This window comes from Mercenaria mercenaria, chromosome 7 (assembly GCF_021730395.1).
Source record: "Mercenaria mercenaria strain notata chromosome 7, MADL_Memer_1, whole genome shotgun sequence".
Lineage (NCBI taxonomy): Eukaryota > Metazoa > Mollusca > Bivalvia > Venerida > Veneridae > Mercenaria > Mercenaria mercenaria.
In genome coordinates this window covers 53,638,386-53,659,765 of record NC_069367.1, presented here as the reverse complement: position 1 = coordinate 53,659,765, position 21,380 = coordinate 53,638,386, and the positions used below count along the sequence as shown (strand labels likewise).

Sequence of the window (21,380 nt, the reverse complement as noted above, 5' to 3'; positions counted from 1 at the left end):
TTTTACTGCTCAAGTAAAGTACTGCTTAAGTACGAACTAAGTACATATTGTTTTTTCTAAGCTGAAAAGCATAATACAAGAAATTTGCAAGATTACGTGTTAATTTTTCTCTATCAGTATTTAACAATTCTATCAATTTTGGCATATTTGGTCGTCTCCAATAATAAGATGGAATAAAACGTTTTCTTAAACCAGCATATACATTGCATTCTAATATGAAATGGAATTCATCTTCTAACAAACCACAAGCATAACATTTTCTTTCATTTATAGGTGTACTGTTTGGCTTAGTCCATCTACCAGTTTCTACATGCAATCTATGAGAAGATACTCGTAAACGTGATAGTTCGCAATAAATTTTTTTAATATTGATCAAATTGAGGTATGGCTGGACTTTAAAACATGAAATTTGTCTATAGAAAAGCGCTCTACTAGAATTTTCTAGCCTACTTGACCAGTTTTGTACAAAATGATCTTTCAACCTGGTTTTTACAATCGATAAAAACATATCAACATTTCCTACATTTTGCATAAGCCAGGCGTCATAAAAACCTAAAGAACACAGTAAAGATTTAACTAAAGAGCACCAATTTGTTTTATTTGGTCTGATTTTCAAATCATGTTTCAGTAAAGTATAAACTTTATTAACATATTTATTACTACCTGTATGCATAATTTTTATCCAGTATTTCAAAATATTGTAATGACGTTGTGTTTGATAAGCAACTCTACCAAGTTCACCATATATAAAATCGTTTTGAGTGCTTTTTTTAACTCCTAAAATACGTTTGCAGAACTGCAAATGAACTCTTTCTATAGCATTACCCGGTACAAAGCCCCATACTTCACTACTATAATTCAAAATCGGGCTAATAAGTCTATCAAATAATTCTAGTCTATGTAACACAGATATGTTTACAAATCTATAAAGATATTTGTTCATTTGAAATATAGATTTCATTGCTTGGCCTGCAACTGTATTCTGTGCTTCAGAAAACGATCCTCCTGTTGAAAATACTACACCTAAATATGTAAATTTGGTAACAATGTCTATAACAGAGTCTTTATACATAAACTGAGTATCTGCAGGTAATCTACCACCTTTCCTAAAAATCATTATTTTTGTTTTTGTAGGGTTGACACTAAGCTTCCACCTGTCACAATAGTCTGAAAGAATATTAAGACTCTTTTGTAAATCTTCTTTGGTACTAGCAAAAACAACTATGTCATCAGCATATAAAATCAAAAACATTTTGAACATATCAATATCTATTCCAGGCATATCGCTGCTGATAAACCTGTCTTCTAAGTCATTGAGAAACATGGAAAAAAGAAAGGGAGATAAGCACTCTCCCTGTCTTACACCGAGTGTACATGTATATTCATCACTAAGTTCGTTACAATATTTTACTCTTGTTTTTACCGATGTATACATTGAACGTATAATATTTAAAATTTGACCACGTATTCCAAGTTTAATCATTTTATACCATAAATTGTCTCTAACAATGTAATCAAAAGCCTTTGTGAAATCTATAAAAGCACAATAGAGTTGTCTCCCGTTATTAATCATATGGCTAATTAAACCATGTAGCACAAAAATGTTATCAACTGTACCCAGACTCGACCTAAAACCTGCTTGTGCTTCTACGTATACACTGTATTTTTCTGCCCAATTAGATAATCTATTATTTATTATGCGGGTAAATAATTTTCCTAAAACGCTAAGCAAAGTTATACCTCTGAAATTGTTAACATCATTTAAGCTACCTTTCTTATGTAAAGGAATTACAAAACCATCGGACCAACTTTGTGGGAAATAACCTTTCGCTAAAATTTTGTTAAATAGTAAAAGTAAAGAAGGGATAAGTACCTGTTTGCCGTGTATGATAAATTCATTTAATAACGCATCTGGCCCGCCACTTTTACCTGATTTGAGCTGGTTAATTGCTTTTGTTATTTCTAATTCGCTGATTTGGACATTCAGTTCATCAAACGTAATACTAAATTCTTCTTTGATATAATTTATATAATAACGTTTACAGTCAATCATATGCGGACCCAAGCTTGGAAGTTTCGCTGCTACTTTAAATAGAGCCGAGGGAATACTCATTTAAAATTCATTTGAATCTTGTGAATATTCATTTTTCTCACATTAATAAAGTTGAAATTAGTTTGAACCTGTGGAATTGAAAAGAAAACATGAAAGTAAAATCGGCTATTTTTGTCCTTTTCATTTATTACAGGCTTCTATCCTCAGTTCGAGTTCCTACCAGTGGTTCTGGATATCATGGAGCGGTGGATGTATACAGGTCTGTTTTTTATTGTTTCATACTATCTGTGAACGCATACTTAATTCGTATAATGGACAGTTATTTTTTTTTTTTTGTCCACAAGTTATGGCTACCACTCTCCCGCATGAAGGGCTTAATGACTTAGATAAATTGTCATTTGTCCGATCGTTATTGAAAACACTTCCTCCGGATCGGATTCGCGACCTCTTATAATAATAATAATAATAATAATAATAATAATGATGATAACTTTATTTAAAGAAGATAACATATTTGGCTATAGCCAGTCTAACGTATGGTCCTCTAACATAATAATGTAAAAATTCATTCTAAGTACGTAACATAGACAGTGAAGTGAAAGACATGAATCAAGATAATGTATTATTAACACGTATATACAAGTATAGAACTATAGAATCTGAAAAAAGATAGTTACAATCACATTTGATGCTGAAGAGCTGTAGGGTATAAGTCGGGGTGTATCTGCCCCAAGATGAATAATTAGGCCTGCACATGCTTAGCCGAGCTAGGTCTTTTGGCGTACCCTTCTCAGTCACCTATAACTTCTAAAAAAGGAAGTTTTCTGATTGTTTTATGACATACCATTCCATATACACATGGTTTATCTGTTGTCCCGCGTTACAGCTACAACTCAGTAATGTTATGGATGACGCGAACGAAAAGTTCTACAAAACAAAAAAAAATGTTTGATGACAACAATTAATGTTTAATTAACGCACTTTACAAGATAAAATGTGAAGAAATCGTAGAATGCACAAAGAGGAGGGTTTTCTATTAATTTCTGTTTTGGCGTTTGTTGTGTATATATGTGACAGAGCATGAGATTTTGGGTCCAAATGCAATTTTGGTCAAAAATGGGGTTTTGGGCTAATCTGACAGACTGACCCATTCTAAATAAAAAATTTTAATTTGACAACAATTATCAGTCGTTGTCATGGAGATATTACCACTTTTCGGACACCATGTTTTTGTCTAACTGTATCAAAATTGAGGCAGTATATCTTAATAATGACACTATATTTAAATAATATCAAGATAAAATACATGATAAAATAACAAAAGCAACATGCAATTAATGGAATGTATTTCTTTTTGTCTCTTTCTTTCATGTAGTATAAAAATATTTATGTTCTAAAAATCGTTTCTATAGCAACACTGTTGTTTAACCTCTTTTTTAACAGTCTCTTGATGAATCTAGCAATAAATTACATTGAATGTGAAATAAATACACAATTAACTTTTTCTAGTGTGCAAACAGTTTACAGACAACTGTTTTATGACATTCTTTTGAACAAGATACAGAATTTATTTGATATCAAATTAGACAACATCCCAAAAACTAGGATATTAATCTTATTATTATAGACACCTTATCTATTAAACAGTAAGAAAGAAAATCAGGCAAGAAGATATAATTATTAGACTGTTATTATCAACTGTGAGTTTGCTAAAATTTCAAAAGACTTAGCTATACTGATCAGTGAATCATTACCATGGCAACGATGTGGTATTTTCTTACAAAAATACTAACATTACCATGGCAACAATGTGGTATTTTCTTATAAAAATACTATTAACATTTTTGGCAATTTCTTTGTAATAAATTGAATATTGGAAGTGTTTTTCCATAAATTTACATCAAAAGCTGTCTATTTTCTTATTTAAAAGTAAGAGAGTAGACATTAATTAATGAAAATTAATGTAATATGGTTTGAGAAATACATAATTTTCAGATACACCTCTCTCAGTTACAACTATTGCCATTTTAAGGCAGGCTTGTGTAATAACATAGTGCTTTGTTGATGCAATTATTACATATGAAAATATATTCACTAAATATAATACAGCTTAACATATATAACATATAAACAAGAAAGATGTTGTTTACATAGGATGATATCCAAAATAATTTAAAAGTTAAATTAATGTTACCATGGCAACAATGCACTATTTTCTTAAAATAGTAGTTTTTTGTAAATTTTCCAGAAAGAATCAAAATATTCATTTAGCATCTGTTCAGTATACATTTGTTTTACACCACAAATGGTCAATTATGATCATTTATAAAAAAACAAACATCATTTTATGTAATATAACTTGTCTTTGAGAACTACATATTTTCCTGATATGCCTACCTGCATTACAATTCTGCCATTTTATGGCAGATTTGTGTTATGAGATGTTTTGTTGATGCATTTAATGGTTGCACATTAAAGATATTTTCTTGCAGAACATAGTCTGATTAGCAGAATATAAACAAGACACATGCTGTTTACATAATCAAACAAATCTAAATTTAAGTCAAATTTGTGTTACCATGGCAACTCACAATGTTTTGCAAAAAAATTAGCTATTTCTGCAAAGGTCATGTCATGTAAAAATATCTTTTAACACAATTATAACCATGGATTAACATGATTAATTCTTGAAATAAGATATATTATATTCAGCCAGTAACAATTTTGAAATATTTTCTGCTATATTGGTAGTTTTCTGTCATGGCCATTTCTGGTGAAATCCTTCCTACACTCACACTGGCAAGGCAGTTTTTATTGTAAAAATGTTTCCTCCAAAGGTTGTGCTTTAATGTCACACATGTTGTAGTTTTGAAACAACTAGGATTCTTTCAACAGACATGTCTTAGTATTTCATGCATGCAGTTTTGGAAAATTTATAAGTTAAATTCTGTATTGTTAGAACAATTAGGATAGTGCTTCTCATACAACTTCACAGCTGTCATGACATCAAACACTACTTTTACCCAATATTTCTCACAGTTGACTAAGTTTTAATTTTTCTTGAAACACATGTAATTTGAACTAGAATTTTTACTTTTGCAGGTCATGAGGGCAGGAAACATGACCTTATTTGTGCAATATGGAGTTATTTGCTCATATCAGTATTTGTGACATGCACTCTATTCCACAGGCATGATTTCAGCTGGATGATCAGTAGAACATATTAATTCCTTCTGTTTCATTCCCATTTACATATTCATAGTTCTTTCACTGCAAACAAAAATTCACCAACATTAGAAATTTTATTTTAATAAGATTAGTATTATGTTACAGAATATAAGACTGTAAAGCATCATTTTAAGCTTAAGAGAGTCTTTTTGTTAAAAGCTGAATGAAAGCAGATTTGATAAGTATAAACTCATCCAAGAATCTTACAGTATTCAAGCAGAAAAAGTAGCTTTTCAAGAATACATAAACTAGCTAAGATTCCTACAGACTTGACATACAATTCATGCAATCAAACTTAATGTAAACACAAATAGTGTAAAAATAATTTTGAAAATATTAAAAAATACATACATGATATATTCAATTATTGTATATCATTACTTATTCACTTCTTAATATATTACACATATTTGTTGAATGGGTCTATAATCAAAATCATTTCTCTTAAAATGTTATGAATGAAATAGATCATTTATGTTTATGCTACTTTAATGTATTTATCTTTCTTAGAATAGCAGCATAGAAACTGTAAAAATGTATGAAGAAATTTACAAACCCCAATAAAATCCAGCTTGTGGTGTATAGACCTTCCTGGAAAATCATTTCACTGTTTAAGGCCATTGCATCAAGCCAAACAATCCTCAGTGGTTGATCTGTAAAATGAAAAACAATACTGAAAAAGGCTGAAATGTGAGATTAAAATGCCATGGGCAGTTAGCTCAGTACATATATTTAGCACAAAGACTTCTATAAAATGAGTAATAGGTTTGAATTGCTGGCAAGACTTTCAAAACAAAATGTATCTAAAGTTTATTTATTTTACTATGTGGTTTTCAGTCACTTGCCAAGAACAGTACAAAATGGTGAGGAATCCAGAAATAATGGCCAAGTGAACAGTATGCAAATATAACATGAAAAGTTTTGGAAAAAAAAAACTGTCTCTTTCCAAGTAAAAACAATATTTATGCCTTGTAGAAGTTTTATGTATGGACTGATTTGACATTACATGTAAGAAATTAGTGGTTGAAGCTGACAATAGATGTGTTTCAACTATTCCTGATCAGTCACTTTCATGGCATGGCTATATTTATAAAATTATCAGGGCTTTAACTTTAATATGTAACTAAACCTTATGACTGACTGTTATAATTTTGTCTAGCACCAGAGTCACTTGTAAGGTCTTTATGTACAGTAACTGTCTTGCATACTGATTCTACTGAATACTTCTTGTAATTGTCTTGCATACAGATTCTACTGAATAAGAGTCGAAATCGATTAAAAAAAGTTGAATTCATGGCAGATTTATTAAATAAAATACAGTATAGTCTACAATATATTGACACTTGTAAATAAAATGTGAACTGCGCTAAATCTACCTCGAATCTGTCATTAAGGTCAAATCCGGGCTATTTTTGGAAAAGATATCGGACAAAACTGTCGATACGAACTCAGATAATATTTCTAACACTACATATCGCTTAAATACTTTCTTACCTAGAGATTCGCTAACTGTCATTCTTTATACAATCGAAATAAATCATCAAATAATTGTTTTTGGTAGTTTCATTTTCTCCGCGACCTTCGATGTTTACAAATGGCGTGTCGATTCAAAGGGCGATAAATTATCAATCATTTAAAATTTTTAAAGAAACGGAATTGCAAAACACGGAAATGTTTATAAATGTCACTTCATTTTTTTCTTGTGGCAAGGTAGAGTATTATTGAAAACAAGAAATGCATTAATTGCCGCGAACACGTGGTAACGTCTACCATTTTTTTTTGTGACGTAACTTTAATCGATGTTTTCTCAAATGACGTAACGCCGAATTTGGACCCAAAATGTCATGGTGCGTCACATATATGATCAAAGATCAAAGATTCTATATATTAACTTGATAGGATCTTTTGTTGTGCTTCATTTATATTGTGTCTGAATTTTGTTACTAGGAAAGATAATTGAGGTTTGAATAACAGAATTGAGTTAGGCGTGTACTTTAGGAACTTTATTCGAATTGTGTGTATGTACTGACCAAAACAGGTAACCCACCTTCCAAATCTTTGAATTACTTCTTTCGAAAAAAAACAAACATTGTTCACGTCATTCTCCTAAAACTAGCTGGTCTTTTTTAAAGACATTGAGGCTGTATAGAGAAAATAATCCATAGCAATTACACCAACAAACCACAAAAGATATTAATTAGTGGGTGTCACTTCGTCGTCATTGAGATGACTCAGTCCTCAAATTAATAGTAATCAAGTTAGGTATGTAGGTCAGTATGTTATAAAGCCTTGTGCGCAGCAAAGCTTGTACTTCAACTTTTCTGTTAATGTAAGGTTCAATGGTATTGTTACAGGTCGGAAAGGGCAACACTGTTGGTTCGAGCAGGGTTATGAACTGGTGTGGACTCAGTCATTCTATCAGTGGTGTACGATTTAGCTATGGTTTCGGCAGCGATGGGTACTTCCTGTTTGATCGGGCTGGTATAATACATATTTTGTAATTCTAAAAATAACCTATGAAGAAAGATACATACAAAAAAGGAAAGCTTTTATATTATACATCAGTACTTACTAGTTCAAATTGTTAAAGTCTCAGATCTTGGTTGTACCTACTTTATAGTTATAGTCCTCTTTATTTATTCCGAACATATGGCCGATACCTCGGCTCTCCATCGGATTCAGACCTGACTTAAGCCCAGGTCCGATGTTCACAAAACAATGTCAGTCTTAGCTGAGTTTGATAATGAAACGTTTTGCGATTTACATTTAAATTGCTTGTTTAAAATGAAATGTTAAGTTAATTACTATTTCCATGGCGGTGTTCAGTACTGATTGTAAGTCTCAAGTAGAATTTAATCTTGAAGTTCTAATGAAATTTGCAATTAAAGTTTCAATCCCAAACTCAATTGAGACAGGAAATGTTTTGTGAACATGTAGCCTGGACACATTAATGCGACGCAGCTCGCATTCACGGGCTTTTGTCTCCAAATGGTCGGCCGCCGTAGGTTCCGTTTCCGAGCTTGAATGGCAATGTTGGGCTAATGTCTACGCATGGTATATCCAGCCCATGCCAAGTAATTTATGTTTACTGTATTGTGTTTCTAACTGTTTGTTCAGGCTTTTTCACCTTTAATAGAATTGAGGGTACAGTAAAATTGATAAAAGTGTTATTTTAAATAAGCCATCACAGTATTCTCGGGTGAAACAGTCACGTTAAATATGAATATTATTCAGTTAATGGCGGCTGGTCGGCTTGGTCAGCATATTCAAACTGCCCTGTCACCTGCGGTACTGGTTCCGTTACAAGGTCAAGGTCATGTAATAATCCAGCCCCTGCTGCCGGAGGAGCGAGTTGTTCCGGAAGTGATACAGAAACAGGAACGTGTACAAAAGCTGCCTGTCCAAGTATATATATATATACATATTTTAAAATTTGTTTTGAGAAAGTGTGTGAAGTGTAAAATTGATATGGGACTTTTAGCTAAGTAGAATAAAAATATGGTGTGTAGAAAAGGGTTCATTTGAGCTTATATAATAACGTTGGAAATGCAGTATTTCAGCTTTGCAATTGTGACTGGTATCCCTCGATTACATTCCGTACTTACGTGATCGTTTAAATGTTACTGACAACTTCTCCACATACATAAGAGTTCGGACACAGCTTCGAATCATTGAAGCTGTCTATTAAATTATTTATTTAAGGTGCTTTTGTTCATTTAGAATAACTCCCAAAGAAAGTGTTCCGATACATTTACAATTTTTCCCCTGAAACATTTTTACACTTCTAAGTTTACTATAAATGTAATCCGTATTTTCAGAGACCTGTTCCGAAGTGTACTCCAGTGCGACCTCCCCACCCGCTAGCGGATCTTACACCCTGGCAAACGCAAACGGCGAACCATTTACAGTTTACTGCTTATTTAAAAGTGGCTATGGTTATACATTCATCTCCGCTAGTATTAGCGTTGATCCTAACCTAGCCCAATTGTTTACCGAGAAAACGGAAGTACTAATACGTCACAAGCGTCAGAACGGACATCAGTATGACGCTACAGCGGCACAAATCTCGCGGTACTCGAGCAAAAATCTCGGCGTATTGTATAACTCATACACCGGATACAACGAAATGCAAAATGGCCACATGACCCCTTATCTCTACGTCGGCTTCGTACCCAAGGCCGGAGTGAGTCACTACCACGATACACAAGGCTGGAAGGTCCAGGGGACAGACTATACTTTCACAAATTGTGACGGTAACCCAAACAGCTATTTCTCCCTGTTGTACAACAGCCAAAATAAGGCTTACGGAAGCTACTCCCACGGCAAGACGGATCTTCTTCACGTTTGGTACGATTATGCGAGCGCAGCGAACAGCGCTGATTATGTTCCAGATGCCTTTTTCACAGACCAGTTTGAAATTCATTTTGGTGGTTGTGGTGGTTACCAAACTTCTACCAGTTTCTCAGATGTAGCTGGCGTCACCATTGGCTTAAAATTCAGTAAGTAACAATTATAACATTTGAACAATACTCCGTATTTTAGCTTCAAAGAAACCAAGTATAGTGTGATGTTAACAAACATAAATTTAAACAGATTTGAATGAATCATAGGGAACTCAAATGTTCCGTAACTTGTCAAAATCCAAATATTTCTAATTTTCCACACATGAGGAATTCCACACCACGAGCGAGATTTCGAACCAATGTCAGTGAGTTCAAAGTCGGCGGCCTGAACCACTCGGCCACGGAGGCCCCCATTTATCATTTACCGTGGAATTGTCGTGTTTTCCGTTTCGTTTGGGAATGCTATTTGTAATAGCCCGAAAATTTGAAATTATGTTATGACATGACTTATTGTGAAAAACAAAATTGTTACTGAGTGGCTCAATTTTCAACTTTCAGCGCTCTCGTGTGTTACACCAGGGGCAATTACATCCGGTTCCCGTTCCTATTCCGGAACAAATCCGGGAGACACCGTAACATACAGCTGCAACGCTGGATACACCATCGCAAGTGGAGACGCAACTCGTACTTGCAGTGGCGGTTCGTGGAGCGGAACCCAGCCAACTTGTGGAGGTCAGCTTTAAGTCTGTGAAATCTATATACTATAGAGGATGCGAAAAGCAACATTTTCTTTTGCATACTTAAGGTTCCATATTACTTTTAATTTTTAATTAAAACAGATAGAGGAGGTATTCAAATTGATCATAATTAAATGTTCAAAAAAACAATACTTTTAATACTGTACATGAAGTTATACAGTTATATCCACAAAGGGAGGTAATCTAAAACAATGGATTTAATAATACTCTGTACTATGTTGATTGATTTTCAAACCTTTAACAAATATATAAGTCATCATATGAGCCGCGCCATGAGAAAACCAACATAGTGGGTTTGCGAACAGCATGGATCCAGACCAGCCTGCGCATCCGATCCATGCTGTTCGCTTTCAAAGTATATTGCAATTAAAGAAACTGTTAGCGAACAGCATGGATCCAGACCAGACTGCGCGGATGCGCAGGCTGGTCTGGATCCATGCTGGTCGCAAAGCCACTATATTGATTTTCTCATGGCACGGCTCATTTATCAAACAATAGGAATAAGCAAGAAATAAGAATATTTTTACTCTCATAACTTATAACATGGCACCATTTAAAGTTAATATTTGTCTTCTAGAAATAATATCAAAATGAGGAAAGTGTTACAAAATTTTATAACATTCTATGCATAATACTAACATTGAAATTTTAGAATTACTTTAAAATGAGATTTGGAAAAAATATATACATGTACAGAGCAATTTATAGTAATACTGAGATAAGGTATGTTTATGAAAAAAAAGCTGTTCACACAGATCAGATTCAGTTATAGCTTTCATGAACTTGTTACACTTTTAAATTTTTAATCTTCAAAAATTGACCTACACTTTTAAACTGACATATTAAACTTATAATCGGAGTTGGAACGGATTTACACAGATTAATATAATTATAATAATGTTATAATAAATTGAAGGCCTTGAGAAAATAACTAATGCGATAATCGGATAACTACGTAATGTAGAGTATTCCAAATGTTTGTTACTACATGTATAAAGCTCTACTTTATTGTTATTTGATTTTCAGGAATTTATCAGAATTATCAAAAAAGCATACAACGTTGTAACAATTTTGAGAAAAGACTTGGCATTCGATGGCATGGGAACAATGAAATCTTATATTGAACTATATGCAAATCAAATGATTTGAAACAAGAAATGCAACAAAACTCTAGTCAAAAGAAACGCTTCATAATTCTATTTAACCTACTGTTCAGAAAAGCAAAACAAACTCAACATTAAACATATATAGTATTTTAGATTGACCTTCATTATGAAGAAACTTAATGACAAAAGATGAGGTTATCAAATTACACGTGCCCTAAAGATAATGTTTGTTGTTTATTTGTTTTTTTGAGTTGTTTTTTTGAAGATTTTCTATGTTCTTTTAGATATCGACGAATGTGCAAGCAACCCGTGCAAAAATGGTGCGCAGTGCACAAATGGACAGAATAGCTTCACGTGTTCCTGCGCTTCCGGTTGGAGTGGTACCACGTGCAACACAGGTTATATGAGCATCACATGATTTATTGTTATGTCAAGACGGAAAAAAGTTTACGATAATTTTGGTTTTTAGCAAGTTGCAAACCAAGGTGATTTTAAGTGGAATATCAATGAAATAAAATTATTTTTTCTATTACACAGGTTCTTTAAGACCAAAGCCGAACTAGAAAATATTTAGAGAAACGCTCCCTTTCTATTTCTTCATCGGTTAATTAATATCTGCACGTGCTCAACGAAATTGTTTTCCTAATATAAATAATGTAAGTTATTAACTAAATTAAACGAAATTAAATTCTCAGAGATATTGAATCATATCAAATATAATTGTGATACTAAAAACAAGTACGGAATAAATAGAGAATATTACATGAATGTCTCTTCGTGCTGAATTTAATAAATGTCGTTTCATTTTTTTTATTCACCGAGTTTAATCAGTTCAACATAGAAAGACACAAATTATATATTTTATCACATGTAAGCTTTTTTGTTGTGACGTCGAAAAATCTTCATTCCTTATATATTATATTATATTGTATGTCAGCGTCCCCGCAAGAGGCTCGACAGAAACCAGATGATATATATATTATAAACAAAGTCATTTCAACCAACGTCTTCTGAGTTTAAAACAACGTCAACATTAACGTCAAAATGTTATAACACTGAAACTGTATTCTAGCACAAAACTCCTGTTCTTGTCAGTTTTCGGGGATGTAAATGTGTGTAAACAGATTCTCACGTTCGTGCTGTTAAACACTTTTTTTTAAATATGTGCTTTCCATGGCAAATCGTAAACTAAACGGATATTTCAGATCGCGTATTTCATGATAATTTAATGACGTTGAGGGACAATGTATTCATTTGTTACATTTGTTACTATTTTTACACGTTTTATGCTGGAATAGCGTTTGCGCATGTTCATTTCGTGTTATGACGTATTAAGAGTACCCCCGGATACGATGGTACCCTCTCCCAACAATGCTCGGGCACCAACCAAACCATCGGAACTCTGCAGTTGTTATAACACGAAATTTTTTTTTCGTTTAACAAAATGGTACGTCACTCTGACAAAACAGTATGTTCACTGGAAATGAAAGCATGTTACGTTGAGAAAATAGGATGGTCGTTTAACAAAACAGTACGTCTCTTTGACACGAAAGGATGTTACTTTGAGAAAATAGAAAATGGTACGTCGCTCTGACAAGACAGTATGTTCACTGGACATAATAGTATGTTGCGCTGAGAAAATAGGAGACAAAGTAGTACGTCACTTTGACAAAATACTGGACATGATAGCATATTGCTTTGAGAAATTAGGATGGCCGTTTAACAAAATAATACGACACTCTGGCAAAATAATACATGCGTTAGAAATGATAGCATTGCAAGTCAACATGATAACACAGTAATTAACAAGACAATACAAGATCTTGAGAATATACTACCCTTACTAAAGAAGATACCTCGCATTAATCTAACATAATACAGCTCCGGCGTTCCATAAAGATCTACTAGTTATGACATTTTTGAGATTTTACTGCTTTCAGAATAACATTTAACATTAAATAACATTTTACTTGTGATTTTCAGTTAAAAAGTTATGAATGTGTATTTATCATTTATATAGATGTGAACGAATGTGCTAGCAACCCGTGCAAGAATGGTGCTGCGTGCACTAACGGCAGGAACGAGTACACGTGCTCCTGTACTGCAGGATGGTCAGGAACCAACTGCGACGAAGGCATGCTATTTCAAACACTATAATTTGTTGCTGTGTTTCATACTATTCAGAATATATTTATCAGGTAAAAAGTCCACAGATAAACGTGCATTAAGTAAACAAATCGAAAAGTTACTAAATCTATTTTTCTTCATTCTTGCTTTATGAGTTTGAATGAAAAATGTTTCAAATAACGGAAACATTAGTTAAAAAGTTTTGTGTTTTGTTTTCTCATTATAGTATGGCTATTTTTTTTCAGATGTCAACGAATGCGCAAGCAACCCGTGCAAAAATGGCGCCCAATGCACAAACGGACAGAACAGTTTTACTTGTACATGTGCTTCCGGATGGTCTGGAACAACGTGTCAAACAGGTTATTTGTTTATCATTTTCATCTTAGTACAAATTAAGATCGGAGGTATAGGATGATATTATATACCAAAATAAATTCTGACAAAATATGCATTGTGTTTCAAAAGTAAATAAGAACATGCAGAAAACAAATTCCGTATTGCACTATGTAGAATTCCGATCCCGTATTTATGCTTGTATTCTGACTTCTTTCTTTAATATTCATGATTCCGTATTAAATTGCAAACTACATATAATAACATTATTTTCTAATATGTATTAAAACGTTGGCAGAAGCCCTAGAGATTGGTCAAACACATATCCCAAAGGCTTCTGCGACGTTAATACACAAAACACAACGTGTAGTTTCGCGGTTCTTGCATTAAAAACATGACACGTAGACTTAATGAATAGTTTTCATATGAGGTGACTTTACAATTCCGGTACAAGTTTTAATTACCATTCTGTTGCTCTAAGAAACCACCGTGTATATCCAGTAACACCAACATACCCAAATAACAGAGCATTTGCGCAAAATATAACGCTAGAATGCGCAAAAAATGACGGAAGTCTGTGCCAAAGGAACACACGGTGGGTAAAGTTGCCAATATCTTTAGTACGAAACGAAATACGTGCACACAGTTGCGAAGACATTCTTCAATCGGTATTAAGTAGATGCTCTAGAAAATCGTTGAGTTTCAAGATCATTCATGAGAATGACGGCCTGGGAATCGTTTTAAAGGTGGAATTTGTATTTCGTTGATGTTCATTGATACAATTATGCATATTTCAACTTACTGTACAGGTATGGTTAGGTAATTACATGGGTCGGACGACTTGTGACATATAGTTATGAAAGGGAATAGATAAAATGTATTTCATGCACTTTTTATGAGGTAACACCGAGATATGTGAATGTAGGATCAGCGTAACACCAAGATAAATGAGATTTTGAGTATTAAAACAGTGAATTTTTATGGGTTATTGGAATCAAAATTCGGTATAATATTGGCTTCAACTTGAGTAAACCTATGCTCGAGGTACATTTATTCACATAAATCACGATTGCCGTTTACTAACAGTGTGTTCCTTTGGTGCCGATTTCCTTTATTTATTTGTGCATTCTAGTGTTATATTTTGCGTATGATCTGTTATTTCACGGGTATGAAACGTTGCCTGCGGCACAAAATGTGCCGCACTGAAATGAAGGCATCGCGCCTCCGGCGGCGCAGGCATTGCGCAGGATGTATACAAAAATAACAGCAAGGTGAGTAAAATTGAATGTTTTTGGTTATTGTCTTTTTACAGTAAAAATTTTATGAAAATCGGGGAATGCAGCGGGATGTAGTTGTGTCTTGCCGACAAATCCATGCCAGATTTGAGAACAAATATGTAATATTGTTATTTTGCGCGTGTTCTTCATCGGATACAGTAACGTGAAAATTACAAAAGCAGTGAATATTCAGAGTCATTTCACCTCCTGCTGGAAAAGAAATGATGTATTTCTGCAGTATACCATATAAAGACATGATATCTGATCGACTGAGATAAAATACATGCCTAGGAAAAGGCATATCACCTCGTTCTGCCGACTTTTCAGTCCAGTGCCGCAGGCATCTCGATGGTGCCGCAGACATCGTGAGAGGCGCAGTCATCTTGAATACTATTGTAGTCGGCAGTACGTGTAATTTCGACCTTTTAACATGTATTGAAGTACAAAAATATCAATAACAATATTATTCCTCCAGTTATTATAGTAGTAAGACAAACCTTCTCAATCTGAACTTTATAATATAAATAGCTCTTTTAAGAAGTTTGCAGTATTTTTTCTCGCTGTTTGGGAATGGGGCCAGGGAACATCATGTCATTTTGCATCAAGTCGGGATTCATTTTCTCCAGTAAAATAGCAATATTCAATTACTAAATATCCCATTTGTAACAGTTATTTATGCTTATAGTTCAAAGCAAGGTATGGAAATCAGCATCCGAGCACAAAAACTGTCATAATTTTTGCCATTTTTCAATCAATTTTAATGTTTTTGTTTTAGCATCGAGTTTTTTTTTACAGTTTAGGCGTACTTTTTTATTAGCGACGAGCTGAATTTCATCTGCGACCCCCCCCCCCCCCCCCGCCCCCCCCCCCCCTCCTCTCCAAAACAAAAAATAGAAATAAATGAAAACAAAATAATAAAAATGAATAAATGTTGATCTTCGCAAAAAAAAAAAAAAAAAAAAAAAAAAAAAAAAAAAAAAAACATGAAATTTCTCTCGCTTATCTCGCGCCATGTTTTTCTGTAACAGTATATCAGCACAAATTTCACTGTTAAGCCAAGATATTTACATACGAACGAAGAAAATTTATAAACTATACTGTTCCCTAGTTCTGTGTAGAAAAGAACCAATGAAAAAATGTCCAAAGTGGGGCTTAACTTGTTCTAATCATTTCTGAAATTCTACAAAAATATATACTTATTTTACTCACTCTTTGTTGTTCAACTATGATTTAGGTATGTGCACTGACTGTACACATAATTAAAGTTTTCGTCTGATCATAAGGTGAAATGATTTTCTTTTTCCTTTTTATATACACTGAATGCATGTACATCCATCTGAAAATATAATATAAACAAGATATTTAACTATCGATAACTTCATTGCTACTTTTCCACACAAAACTTGGGAACGGTATCGTTTTAAGGCAAGTTTCATGGTTTTACGTTTTCTGTGTCTTTTCTGCGTTCCTTTTCTTCGGAAAGCCACAAAAACAGTGATATTGTGCCATTTTTCTCAGGGGTTTGGAGGGCGGGGGGGGGGGGGGGGGGGGGGGGGGGGGAGGGTGCAAAATTCAGCTCGTCGCTTATCAAAATAATACGCCCAAACTTTAAAAAAAAACTTGATGCTGAAACAAAAACATCAAAATTAGTTGAAAACAGACAAAATATAGACAGTTTTTGTGCTCAAATGCTGGTTTTCATACCTTGCTTTGAACTAAGCATCAATAATTTTACAAATGGAAATGTTTGGTAATTGAATATTGTTTTTAGGAGAAAATAATCCTAATTCGATACAAAATGACGTGATTTTCTCAACTGGGAGGCACCTGGTCCCATCCCCCAAAGGAGCAAGAAAAAATATTGCAGACTTCTTAAAATAGCTATTTATATTACAAAGTTCGGATTTAGATTTGTCTTACACAATAACTGAAGGAACAACATTGTTGTTGATTTTTTTGTACTTAAATACATCTTAGAAGGTCGAAATTACACGTACTACCGACTGAAATAGTATTCAAGATGACTGCGCCTCTCCGATGTCTGCGGCACCATCGAGATGCCTGCGGCACTGGACTGAAAAGTCGGCAGAACGAGGGATATGCCTTTTCCTTGACATGTATTTTATCACAGTCGATCAGATGTCATGTCTTTATATAATATACTACAGAAATACATCATTCCTTCTACAGCAGGATATGAAATGACTAGGAATATTCACTGCTTTTGTAATTTTCACGTTACTGTATCCAATGAAAAACACGCGCAAAATAACAATATTACATATTTCTTCACAAACTGGGCATGGATTTGTCGGCAAGACACAACTACATCCCGCTGCATTCCCCGATTTCTAAGAAGTTTTTACTGTAAAAAGACAATAACCAAAAACATTCAATTTTACTCACCTTGCTCGTTATTTTTGTAAACATCCTGCGCAATGCCTGCGCCGTCGGAAGCGCAATGCCTTCATTTCAGTGCGGCACATTTTGTGCCGCAGGCAACGTTTCATACCCGTGTATTTGCGCGTGTTTGTGGAAACGGCCAACATGTTTTACATATCCATTAGCGGGGCACACAAATGAAAATCCTACCAAAAACATGAATCCAGTGTTTTAAAACTATTTTTTTTTATTCTCGTTATTACAAACATGCCACAATAGTAAACAGGAACACAATTTCAAGAATAACAATTTTACATTCGAGTTATTATGAGTACGAACCGTTTTCAATGTGTTGACATGCTTCCAAGATTTATGTGAATTCCGTGAAATATTGCAGGACGTTTAATGTCAAGTGAAGCCATCCGGCATCACGAGTAGAAGTGAAAATATGGAAAATCTTCCTCGTTTTATCATGAATTATGAACATAAACTTTGAAGTAAAACTGAAAATGATGATATAAGCGCTCATTTAATAATATTTCTTTTCTATTTCTGTTGCAGACATTAATGAATGTTCCAGTAATCCTTGTTCAAATGGCGCCACGTGCAACAACCTACAAAATCAGTACACATGCACTTGCACGGGAGGGTGGCAAGGAACTAACTGTGACCAAGGTATTTATCATGTGATTAAAATATACAGCCAAAACAGTGTATTTCAAATAGAATGCTAGGTGTGCAAAAAGATATGACTACATATAATATATACTTACCTAGGAAATAAATACAGCACAAGCTTTTATAGAAAATATCTATCTTATTTCTTTACAATTAAATTGAATATATATTTGATATTATCTTTGAAGCTATTTTAATTTATTACTGTTAAGCTGAATATTACAGAAGTCCTTATGCATTAGGAATGCGATATTCGGATCTTGGGGGAATAGTTTTGGCTATTGACCGGTAAGCCATTCAAACAATGTTTTATTACATAACGTCAAAAAGAAAGTATTTTCTGTTAAGTTCTGACTTTAGCCAGCAGACTATGGACGGGTGTATGGTACAAACTATGAACAGGCGATATATATGAGGAGCAATGTAATAAGTTGTTACACTTCAGGAAAGTACTAGACTGTAAGGAATATTCCATTTCCAGTGAAATTCTGAAAGTACACAACCTAACATACATAAAAAACACCATGTAATAATTACTGTTATTATCTTCATTCCTTAACACATCAGGTAGTAATATGGTCAATGTTTTTGTGAACATATAGAGACTTTAATTAATTCTGAGTCAACTCTCAGTATTCTATGTGTTTTGTTTAATTCTAGAATATTGTTTCTCTATTTAGAAGGCATTCGTTTGATTAAATCCCTTTAAATGAAAATTCACTCGAGAGTGTGTATTGGAAGGGGAAGATGGGGTACCCAAACATGTTACATGAACATCAGCATGTAATCATCTATGTTACTTTATCTTCTTCATATAATTAAGTTCACATTTATGTCTAAAGTGTATTTTACGGTCGTGGTGTCATCCTCAAATTAAATACTCACCAACGCCGCAAATACTTTTTAAAGATATTTCTTGTTAATGTTAAAGCTGAACACAATTTGACGCCTTTCCCTAGGATATTGTCTAAGTATATTTACTTATGAACTATCACTACGGCAGAAAAAGGCAGATAGGTTGACAAAAGTTATCCCCCTATTTGCGATATCGCTGTGTAAGACTAACATTTACTGCACAGACTGAATGGACATTATCCTTGTGACATTTTGGCATTAAAATTTTGAATTTATTCTAGGAAAAACCAAGAACAAAAAAACAAAAAAAACAAACAAAAAAACAACAACAACAACAAAACAACAACAACAACTGTGTTACAACGATAAAATCACGATTCAAGAATAAAGGTTTTTTTTTTTTTATTTTGAACTAAGCAGTTGGCTAGCTGCAGTTTGCAAATAGACTTCATATTATTTAGAAACATACTTAAAAGGCAAGAAGTAATCAACAACTTGTACAGATTCTCACTTTTAAGTCTCAAATGTTCGTCAGGAAAACCTGCAACACTGTTCCGATATCCGATATTTGGTGTTTTGCGTTTAGTCCATTACGAATATGCAGTATCTGTCACATTTCGCGGACTTAAAACGATTTGGAAGGCATAATTTTAGTCGTTTTTGTGAAGTTGGTTTGATACGTGTCTAGTTACACACACTTATGACTAGAATAATGAATATCTCGGCACTGATGTTGTGTCAGATGCTTGAAATATTGTCGCATGCTAAAAGCCTATCATAAAATATAGCACTGTCACTACTTTACTGAATCAAAGCAGCCTATATTGATCTATACTATCTTACTGTTTAAAAGATCGACAAAGGGTTACTTCCTCTTATCGGTACGATCGTGCTACAAACTCCAACACTGTTACTTCCACTAATCTGCTGCTTCCACGTATAAATTCAAATTGGGCTGAATCTCAGCCGAGTTGTATATTTTGTTGTACAAAGTTAATATCTCAGACACTAGTTATATAATGATTATTATATATTTTACTTTCAATAATACTATAGTCACTCTTTTTTGTTGTTGTTGCGACACGCACTGGTAAAAATAAAACAAGAGGGCCATGATGGCCCTATATCGCTTACCTGGTTAAATGGTTACTATGAAGATTTGCATTTAAGCTTGACCCCGGGGTCATGATTTGAACAAACTTGGTAGAGATCCACTTGGCAATGCTACACACCAAATATCTTAGCTAAGCTCTAGGCCTTCTAGTTTATTTCTAGACATTTTTTGGAAGATTTTCCTATGTACAATCAAGTAACCCCTAGGCGGGGCCAATTTGATGCCGGGAGTCATGATTTCAACAAATTTTGTAGAAGTCCTCTAGGCAATGCTACATGTCAAATATCTAAGCTCTAAGCCTTCTGGTTTATTTTAAGATTTTTTTTAAAGATTTTCCGATGTACAATTAAGTTACCGCTAGGGCGGTGTCAGTTTTACCCCGGGGTCATGATTTGAACAAAGTTTGTAGAAGTCTACTAGGCAATGTTACATATCAAATATCTAAGATCTAGGCCATCTGTTTTTTTTAGCAAATTTATGATGATTTTCCTATGTACAATCAAGTAACCCCTGGGGCTGGGTCAATTTGACCCTGGGGGGGGGGGGTCAAGTTTGAACAAATTTTGTAGAGGTCCACTAGGCAATGCTACATGTCGAATATCTAAGCTCTAGGCCTTCTGGTTTATTTTTAGAAAATTCTGAAGATTTTTCTATGTACAATCAAGTAACCCCATGGGGCGGGGTCAATTTGACCCCGGGGATCATGATTTGAAAAAATTTTGTAGAAGTCTACTAGGCAATGCTACATTTCAAATATCTAAGATCTAGGCCTTCTGGTTTATTTTTAGTTTTTTTTTGAAGATTTTCCTATGTAAAATCAACTGACCCCTGAGGCGGGGTCAATTTTGACCCCGGGGGTCATGATTTGAACAAATTTTGTAGAAGTCCACTAGGCAGTGCTACATGTCAAATATTTAAGCTCTAGGCCTTCTGGTTTATTTTTTTTAATTTTTGGAAGATTTTCCTATAGAAATCTATGTAAAATCAAGTGACCCCTGGGGCGGGGTCAATTTTGACCCCAGGGTCATGATTTGAACAACTTTAGTAGAGGTCCATTAGGCAATGCTACATGTCAAATATCTAAGCTCTGGGTCTTCTTTTTTTTTTTAGAAGAAGATTTTTTAAG

At 34.0% G+C, this 21,380-nt stretch overlaps 1 long non-coding RNA gene across 1 annotated transcript; it reads right to left on the bottom strand.

Moving 5' to 3' along the window:
• Positions 1-3,395: 3,395 nt before the first annotated feature.
• Positions 3,396-6,910, bottom strand: LOC128558598 (uncharacterized). The gene is made up of 3 exons (XR_008371753.1): positions 6,776-6,910; positions 5,838-5,934; positions 3,396-5,323 (listed from the first exon to the last, which is right to left on the bottom strand). It is a non-coding gene; the product is annotated as an uncharacterized LOC128558598 (long non-coding RNA).
• Positions 6,911-21,380: the final 14,470 nt, after the last annotated feature.